This window comes from Capsicum annuum, unplaced genomic scaffold (assembly GCF_002878395.1).
Source record: "Capsicum annuum cultivar UCD-10X-F1 unplaced genomic scaffold, UCD10Xv1.1 ctg1716, whole genome shotgun sequence".
NCBI classification, from domain to species: Eukaryota; Viridiplantae; Streptophyta; class Magnoliopsida; order Solanales; family Solanaceae; genus Capsicum; species Capsicum annuum.
The window spans coordinates 171,961-182,500 of NW_025822807.1; positions in this window are offsets into that span (position 1 = coordinate 171,961).

Below are 10,540 nucleotides of genomic sequence, written 5' to 3' on the forward strand. Positions count from 1 at the left end.
TCAAAATATGTCAAAGAGATGGAGGAGGGTGAAGCTTTTTTACTAAAGATTGTGAAAAAGAGGAGTGTAAATGGGAAGAGATTGATGAAGCTTATTAGAGGTAGGAGGCTGGACAAGGAGGACAAGTTTAAATGTTGCTTGGTTTGGTTCGTACACTGCATATTGCTTGCACGCGACTAGTCAAAAACCGTAGACATAGACACCATAAAGATGGTGGATAACTTGAGCTTCTTTGAGAGATACCCTTGGGGTAAGGATTCATTTTCCTTGACTCTAGACTATCTAAAGAAGCGGATAGACTTCAGCAGGCAGAAGAAGACATTTATAACAAAGAAAGTTTCATCGTACGTGCTCTACAAATTTCCCTGGGCATTTATGGTATTTGATTATAAACCATTGAAGTAGTTTATTATATACTGTAATTCATCTATGGTGTTTATACTATACTGACTCTCAATTATATGTTTTTATTTTTTCTTTTGATTACAAATTTGGATATACGAAGCCTTTCCTGCGCTCAAGAGGGGAAATGGTAAATCAACTGAAGACCCACTACCCATTTCCCGATTTCTCAGATGGCACATCTCAAAAGGTGATAAACTAATCGAAGGTGATCCATATCTGAACGGATGGAGCACAAAGTTATGAAACTATTTTTCCGAAGAATACTTTTACCAATATTATGTTGCTAATCAATCACATTTGCCTATTTATCTATAGAGAGTGCACCCATACCTTATTCCCACAGTCCGTGAAATGAAGCAGCACTACATTAAAAAGCTTAAAGCATTCACGGACGAACCGAAGGATATATTCATCGATAGCTTAAAGGCCCCTCTGGAGGGAGTGATTGTCATCTCCTCATTGGAGGATGGTGAGGATGGGGATAATGATCGAGATTTGGGTGAAAATGTTGTTTCAAGGCATGTCATCCTTGGTGAGGGGACGAGTAAACCGAAAGCATCAGGAAAGACACCAATGATTGAAAATCTGGAAGAGGGCATGTTTAGGCTGGAGGAGCCAATCAAGAACATCGTTGATTTTGTGAAAGAGGAGAGGCTGATGAGTGCAGAAAAAGAAGAAACAAAAGAAGAGAGATGAAGATGAAGGTAATATCTACTTTGTATATTATAGAAGTTGCATATTTTATATAATCTCTTTTACTTATAATAGAATCGATACCATTCTTCATCAATCGATATCTTAGTTTATTATAAATGGTAAATACTTAAAAATGTAGGTGTACAGGTGCAAAGTCATCATTCAGTGGTTAGGGTTATCCGCGATGACAGCGGCATTAAAGAAATGCTCCTTAAGATAGCAGCTTTGGAACAGGTCTTGATCAATGTTGATGAGATGATGATCCCTGAGGTTGCATCTATTGTAGAGAAGGAAAATCTCAATGAAGGCGACGAAGAGAAAGAAGAAGAAAAAAATGAAGAAGATGTTTGTGAAGAAGAAAACAAAGTTGATGGATCATCTGGTATAGAGAAGGAGGATCATGACGAAGGCAGGCAGGATGAAGATAATAAAAATGAGAAAAGTGGATATGAAGAAGAAAACAATGAAGGAGATGGAGAGAAAGAAGAAGAGAAGAATGCAGAAGAAGTAGAGAAAGAAAAGAGAGAAGAACATAAAGAAGAAGGAAAAATGATGCACCAAAAAAAAGGCATCGTGGAGAAAGAAAATGAAAATAAAAATAAATTTTTGAACTTAAATGAATTTCTTAATGAAGTTACTCAGGATATCGATAAGATGCAAGTGGAAGAAGAAAATGTTGAATTTTAGATAATGTTTAATTTTTATTTGTGGCTGATGATTATTTTTATTAGACTAGACAATCTTAACTTTTTAAATATTTAGCTCGGGATGTGTAGAGATGAACAATTTTATTTTTGAAACTACTTTTATAGTTTATGATAAACATTTTTCATTTTATATAATCAATGTATCATTGTTTTTACATGAATGTCATCGTTTATTATAGACTCTGACTAAAAGGTAAAGCATATACAGTAGAGTGTTGTGTAGTCGATGAATTAAAAAGGTAAACCATATATAATATAAGTAAAAAGTAGTCGACTAATAAAAGAGTCAGAATACATTCAATCCCACTACAGCCCCATTACACCTTTTGAAAAAGCTAAAACTAATAATAAACCATACACCATAATTTTTATGCCCTTTTCTTTTTCTTCAGCCATAACCAACTTATGCTTAAGTTGATCCCTCTCAATTTCGATGTCTTTCAATAATCCCTTTAAGTGATCAATCTTGTATTTCGATTCTCTATATAATGTCATTAGAAGATCCCTATTTTCTTCGAAATCTCTAAACCTTTCCAACATTTCAAACTTGGTAATGCCTTGAAATTTTGACACCTCAAAATCGGAGGAAATCCACTTAAAATAAAAGCATCCACCACTATCTTAAAATAACTAGGATAAATTAGTAAATTGGATTATGAGATGAACATAAATAAATTTTTATTTAAACAAAAACAAACCTTTCCAACCGCACAACTGTAGAATTTTGAACCCGGATTCCTTTTAATTCGTGATATTTTCAACACCGCAGGATTACCACAATGACAAATATAAGAACTTTTGGATGTTTGAGATGACTGCGACATTGTTATTGTTGATGCAAAACTAGAAAGTTATGAATAAATCAACATGGAGGAGTTCAAAAGGGTCCCTTTAATTAATATAGTAAGGCTACCAAAATCTGACAGTTGAAAAATTCTACCCATTAGAATTGTACCATTGGAGAAAATTTAAATGGATTATTATTTACTTTAAAGGGTCTCTAAAGAATGTTTATGTCTTCTATAATTGACTGTGTCACGTATGAATTATATACTGATATCAGTGTTGATGATCCTGTATATTGACATATTATCGATTTATACAGAGATCGATTATAGACCTATCATATAGTTTATGATCAACTTACTGAATATATTGACAGCTTAAAATAATGGCAAAAATAAAAATAAAGAAATAAAGTAAAATAAAATTAGAGTATGTCAATTAACACTATTAAAATATTGTAAAATAATTTTAATACATCAATTGTGACTCTCAATTACTTTTTGACGTGATCAAGTGTTATCTAAGACACAATGTAGTCATAGATCATTAAGATGACACAAAAAGGAGAAGAAATAAAATAAAATAAATATTAATCATCCAAGCACTAAAGAACGACTACATATCATGACAAGAGATTAGACGTGTGTGATGACCATAAGGAAGAGTGGTGGTTGTCACTTGTGAGTGTTCAATGGACAACTAGTGTATGAGAACAAGGAGTCCTTCTTAACATAGACGCTTGCTCTGAGTAATTGGTTGTTACTACCATTGCCCTCCCCTATACTCATTTGATCGAGTGTTCAATTATTTTGTAATCTCATATTATGATATTTAGTCACTTTACATTGCGTGAATGATGTTTATTTTTTTATTTTATTTTATTTCTCTTTTTTTTTAATCTCACCTCCTTTGAAAATAGACTCAGTTTGTATATTGAGTATATTATAGATAATTAGTTTTATCTATACCAGACTATATTATTAGTTATGTATCGACCAACTAAGTCTATTTTCAAAGGAGGTGAGATTAAAAAAAGGGAGAAATAAAATAAAATAAAATAAAATAAATAAACATCATTCAAGCAATGTAAAGTGACTAAATATCAGAATATGAGATTACAAAATAATTGGACACTCGATCAAAAGAGTATAGGTGAGGGCAATGATAGTATCAACCAATTACCTAGAATAAGCATCTCTGTCGAGAAGGACTCCTTGTTCTCATACACTAGTTGTCCATTGAACACTCACAAGTTACAACCACCACTCTTCCTTATGGTCATCACACACGTCTAATCTCTTGTCATGATATGTAGTCGTTCTTTAGTTTTTGGATGATTAATATTTATTTTATTTTAGTTATTCTTTTTTTTTGTGTCATCTCAATGATCTACGACTACACCTTGACTTAGATAACACTTGATCACGTCCAAAAGTGATTGAAACTCACAATTGATGTATCAAAATTTCTTTATAATATTTTAATAGTATTAATTGATATACTCTAATTTTATTTTATTTAATTTCTTTTTTTTTTGCCATTAGTTTAAGCTGTCAATATATTCAATAAGTTGATCATAGACTATGTGATAGGTCTATAATCGACCTCTAAAAAAATTGATAATATATCAATATACAGGATTATCAACACTGATATCAGTATATATTCATACGCGACCCGATCGATTATAGAATTCGTATTTAGCGTAGTCGATTATTTATTTGTACTGTACTCCGAGTTTAAATAAGGTTTGCAAATCTTTAAACATACATTACTGAAGAAACACCAACAAATCATTGTAGATAAATAGAATATCATAAAAACATAAACTTTTTTATAGATAGATAAAGTTCATTGCGTCTATATTTATAATTTTGGAGGGGGGGGGATCCCAAACAAAAAGACAAAAAATGAAGCTTTCATTTACATAATCCTACCATGAAAGCTTCATTCAGCAATGAACTACAAAACAAACTAAACTAAACTACACTAGGCTAGGGGGATGAAGGGAGGGTGATGAGTTCATGGGGGTCCAAGTTGAGCCTCTCAGCTATGGCTCGAAGAAAATGAGCCATCCTCCGAAGCTCTCTGTCCAGCTCCCGTTGATCGATGACAAGACCCTGGAAAAGAAAATGTGTGACAGTCGAGTCATTTCAAACCGTCATGTTTTTCGAAGTGTAATAATTACATTGGAAGGTTCAGTGTATGAGGAAAAGGGATTCTTTAATAGACTACACTATTGATCAATGATATACTATGTAGTTTAACCTATACCATATAGACCATGCATCGATATATTATATATTTTGAGTCCAGTCGTGTAATGTGTATAGTCTATTTCAGAACTTGGGATGACAGTTTTCAAATTGGCACCCTTTCCAATGCGTCATAATAATTTTGAATTCTACATTGTATGAAGAAAAGGATTTATTCAATAGACAACCAGATAGGTTTATCATACACTACGTATTGAATATTTACTCTATAGATGAAACACTGATATATTATATATTATAAGGCTGATCAATTAATTTAGTCTATAATCTATTTATTACGTAGTATATAATATATGAACTGGAATTGATAATGCATAACAAAAAAAGTCAACTTTGACTGCAGTTCAGTGGTTTTCAAAACAAAATACACATTACATACTGTCCAGTGCATTTGAAAAATCAAAAACATAAAATACAATGCCAATCCTATTATCCTACGTTAAGGCTGCATGTTGTTCTCTTATGTCCTGACCTTCTGAACTTGAAACACTTTTTTCTTTTCTTGTACCTTGAAGGCTCCAACACACCCTTAACGCGTTTCACATTCCTCCTCCTGAGTTTGAAATCAAAATTGGGTGAAAGAACTTGCATTTCTAGATATTCTCGCGCAACACTCCACTCCAATTTCAGTGGTGCTGCATAAATAGGTTCCAAGTATGCAAGGAGGTATGATTTTTTCGAATATATTTGCAAAGAGTAGTTGTAAATGCTAGTGTTGTATTCATCCCCGTTCTTCAAATGCAACGCTTCCATTACATGAGCATATGGAAATTTCACCAAGTCGTACTTTCTACAAGAACATGACCGTCTCTAAAGATTAACTTTGGCGGAAAGACCGTAACCACGCACGGTGAATTTGTCGGTGCTTCTGTTTATATTGTTCACATATAATTTGTCGCCCTCGGTCATATTTTCCTTCAAGATCGTCTCGACTATGGAAACGAATGTTGTCTTTGAATTGTCCACCTCTGCATACCTCTTTCTAAATATTTCTCCAAACCTATGTGCAATTGAATTGAAAATGGTCACCACTGGATACTCTCTTTCATCGCACAACATTGAGTTGAGCGACTCGACGATGTTTGAGGTCATGGAGTTGAATCGATTACCTGGAAAGTGAGCCCAAATCCACTTTTTAACTCAAATTTCATGCTCGAGGCAAGCTGCTGCGCTAAGGCATATTTCTTTAAGGGCGTTGAAGTATTCATTAAATTCTTCCAATGTGTACGCCTTGGCCGCATGGTAGTACAAATAGAGAGAATCGGAACAATAGTAATTTATTCAGAGATTTTCATCGAGATGCCTCATACAAACAACGTAATACGCAAGCAGATAATGCCTTGCGAGGGCGTTGGCTATGCTTACGTGTCTGTCGGATATAATGCGCAGCTCTGCTTTATCAACGACAAAGGCCTTAAGATTCTCGAAGAAGAATCCCCACGATGCATCATTCTCCTTATCCACCACACAATACTCTAAGGGATAGATATGATTCTGCGTATCTTGAGCGACAGCAGACAACAGCATGCCCTCGTACTTGTCGGACAAATGCGTGCCATCAATGACAAAAACCTTTCTCATGTGTGCATATCCATGAATGAAAGCCCTAAATGCCATAAAGTAGTAAATAAACCTGCCCGACTCCTCGTCGACCATCAGGGAATTAATAGACCCAGGATTGAAGCCATTGAAAACATATGAAAATGCGGTAAGCATTGCATATCCGTGCTTGGGCGTACCTCAAACTATGTTCTTCGCAATGAAGCCTTCCATCCAACACTTCCAATAGCCCGGCCTGCAATGTAGCTCCCTAAATACGATCTTCTCGATCTCTTTTGGGCTTGGACCTTTGTTGTCGATGAAAAAGTTTAAAATAAGTGAGGCAATAACCTCCATGGTGACATTCTTGTGCTTTCCCATGACATGATCAACGCCACAAGTATGCTCTCTCACGCACTTATCGATATGAAACCAACCCAATTTTTCGATAGCATATGCGCGCATCATCTACCGTCAAGTAAGATCTATGCACCTCACCCTCAAGTATTTCTTATAACTCTTCACCGCTGTGTAATTGAACAACATTTTCACCGAAGCCTGCTTCAACAAAAGATTTAATGTTTTCTTATCCTTGAATGTTTGTTCTACAAAAAGATTGGTGTCGTCCGAGAAAGAGTGATTTTTTGTGGTTCGAGCTGCCCGTCCTCACATCCTCCACACTCTTTTTTTTCATAATCTTCACTATTATCCCATTCATTACCACCCATGAAATCGTATTTTGTTGACGTATCATCCACTGTCAGGGGTGGAAGTAGGGGTGAGGGTGGGGGTGGGGCTGATGTGGAAGCTTTTTCCCGGGACTTTACAATATAGGTCTATAGTTATCAGAATCAATGCAAAGTATGTATAATTCCACGTGTCTATCATTTCTTATGAACGTTGGATGGAATCTCTCCCCCCCCCCCCCCCCCCCCCCCGGTTCATCAACTAATTACCACTTTATTTTGATCACAACTTAATTCACCGCTCTCCATTACGCCTTTAACCATATCGATGTATGAACCATTGCGATGAAGGGAAATGGACACTGTCTCCTTAGACGCAGTTTTCCAAAGCCTGCATTTAGGAGTCTCCTCCCATTCACCAGAAAATATACTACCAACAACCACGTAATCTATAATTGACTTAACATACCTCGATAATATTATTTAATAGACTTGAATTGTGGTTTATGCGCCTAGACTTAATAGACTGAAGTCGTCGTCTTCTTAGCTGTTGGTCATACAGTGCACGATCAACCCTTTTCCGACGACCACCAAAATAATCCGACGAATTTCAGCTTACAAACAACCTAAGGAGTGTTGGAATGTTGCTATTGAGCTAAGAAACGATTTCGAAATGTGGGACTGATTTTCAAGCTCTTTGTATGAAAATGAAAAAAAATTGGAGTTGAAAATAGGCAAAATGGCCGGAAAATTCGACGGATAATAACCGAAAAATGGTCACTTTCGATGGATGCCGGAAAATTCAATAAAAAATGGTCAAAAAATTAAGAAAATGGAGCCAAAATTGGGTGGTTGGTAGTGGATTGGTTGAGAAGCTTTGGTATATTTTTTTTTTAAATTAATTATCCAATATTTATATTTTTGGAGATGGACTAAAGTGTAGTTTTAAAAAAAATAGGGTTGAAATGGGGAAAGGGGCTAAAGTGTATATTTTATAAGCTGAGTGTTAAGGTTGCATTTTTTTCTCGGTGGTCCCATTAAAGTGACTATTTTTTTAATTAAAAAAACTTGGTGTCTAAATATCATAAAAAAAGTTTGGGAAGTGGTCTTTTAGCCAACTCCCCCGAGTAACATATTTCACAATAAAGGTAATTTCGTATACAATGAGACTCAAACCTAAGATCGATCAAAAAATACTTATCAATCCGTCACAATCTTTGTTGGTTGGTCATGCCCCCTTTCATTTGGCCACAAAGTTAAATATTTACAATTTATTGCAGTCTAATATTTATAATGATTTTAACTTACAACATTTTAGTTTTTTTAAAACTTAATTCATGTAGAAACACATAACTTTTAGATAACTGTTTTTCAATTTTAGCCTTAAATATTCTCTTCATTTTCAACAAAATATAATCGAAACACCTAAATAGTCTCTCCATTCTCCAAATCCTTTTAGGCTTTAGCATCATCTCCAAGTGGCTGCCTGACATCATTTATCACAATAAGTCTTTTTTATTTATAAAATAAATTTTTCCTTGGACTTGGCCTCCATGGTTGGGGTTGTTAGAGTGTCTCTCCATTCCACGCTTTTCTTTCTTCAAGCTTTGGAATCAAGCAATGGGATAAACATACGCGTGCATGTTGACCTAAAATAAAGCAAAAAGACAAAATATGTTGTTTAATCTATATTTATATTTATATTTATATCTATATTTATAATCTATAATCTATAATCTACGATCTATATTTATATCGATATCTATATCTATATTTATACTATATTAAAAGTGTGAAGACCATTAGAAAAGTGATTTGAACTTTTTATCCTTCATTAAAACACTCTCCTTTAAACAAAATCATCTTTTTATTATTTTTTTTAAATTACAACACTCTCCTTTAAACAAAATCATCTTTTTATTATTTTTTTTAAATTACAAGTATACATAAATACTAATAATATATATTTTTTAAAAAATAAAAATCATCATTATTAAAAGAGTCCTAATTATAGTACCTTATATTTGAAAAATAAATACAATCATAAAAGCAAATATTATTTATATTTTTAAAAAATTATAAATTACGTGTACTGTTTTTAGTATTAAGCGATGTAAAGTTAGGCATTATTCGGCTGAATAAATACTCCAGCCATTAAGTTACCAAAAGAAGGTTATCAGAATATGTGATACATTTTTTTTTTCTTTTTATTCATTTATGATACTTGAATTCATGTAAGTTGATCAAATTTTATATAGGAAAAAGACAACTTGGAAATTTGGTTTTAAAAATTTGCTTATAATTTATATTTTTGAAAAAATTATAAATTACGTGTACTGTTTTTTTAGTTAAGATAAATCAATTTTCTTTCCTTATTTTATTAGGAATGTATGATAGTAGTATAATTTGTTTAGGTATAAAATTCCTGTAGTATTTTTAGTAAAGATAAATTATTTTTCCTTTCTTATCTTTAATATATCATAATTAGAATTCTAAAATAAATATATTACTCTACCTTATATTTACACGAAGAGATATTTATGAAGATTTTTATTTTTGTAAATTTGTCTTTAGATTAAAATACTATTTCTGGTTATATATATATCTTTTTTTTACTTCTACTATATTTTCTTATTTTGTTTTCATTCAAGTCGTCCTTTTTTATTAGGTTTAACTGTATTGTTTTAATATCTCTATTAGTGTATTGTTTTGTGGTAGTTTACATGTCGTAAATGATAGTTTACATGTCGTAGATGAATGTTGATCAGTTTTAAGAATTTTAGTGTGTGAAGGTTAGGTTTAATTGTATTGTTTTGATATCTCTTTTATCATATTATTTTGTTATAGTTTACACGTGATAGATAAATATCAACTGACTTTGAAAAAAGTTTTTAGGTAAAGATTAAATTTAATTGTATTGTTTTGATATCTCTGATTTGAGAATTTTTTTTTGTGTAAAGGTTAGGTTTAGATGTATTGTTTTGATAGATGAATGTCCATCGACTTTGAGAATTATTTTTTTTTTGTAAATGTTAGATTTAATTGTATTGTTTTCATATCTCTATTACTATATTGTTTTGTTATAGTTTACAAGTGGTAGATGAATGTCAATCGACTATGAGAATTTTTTTGGTAAAGGTTGAATTTTATTATTATACGCATCTTTATCAATTTAAACAAATACTAGATATTGGAGCCCATGCTAGTACGGGCCCAATATGCTACTTTTTTATCTTAGTTTATATGACGCTTATGAAATATTTGAGAAAGTCAATCAAATTTGTTATATATAGTTTTAGATATTTTAAGTTGATAATTATATTAGTATGATTTATGCGACTTTCAACGTAATTTTCAAGTAATATCCCTTTATCCTGATTAATATGACGTCGATAACTACTGTAATCTATAATACTTTTTCGACGTTGTAATTTACTATTTTAAG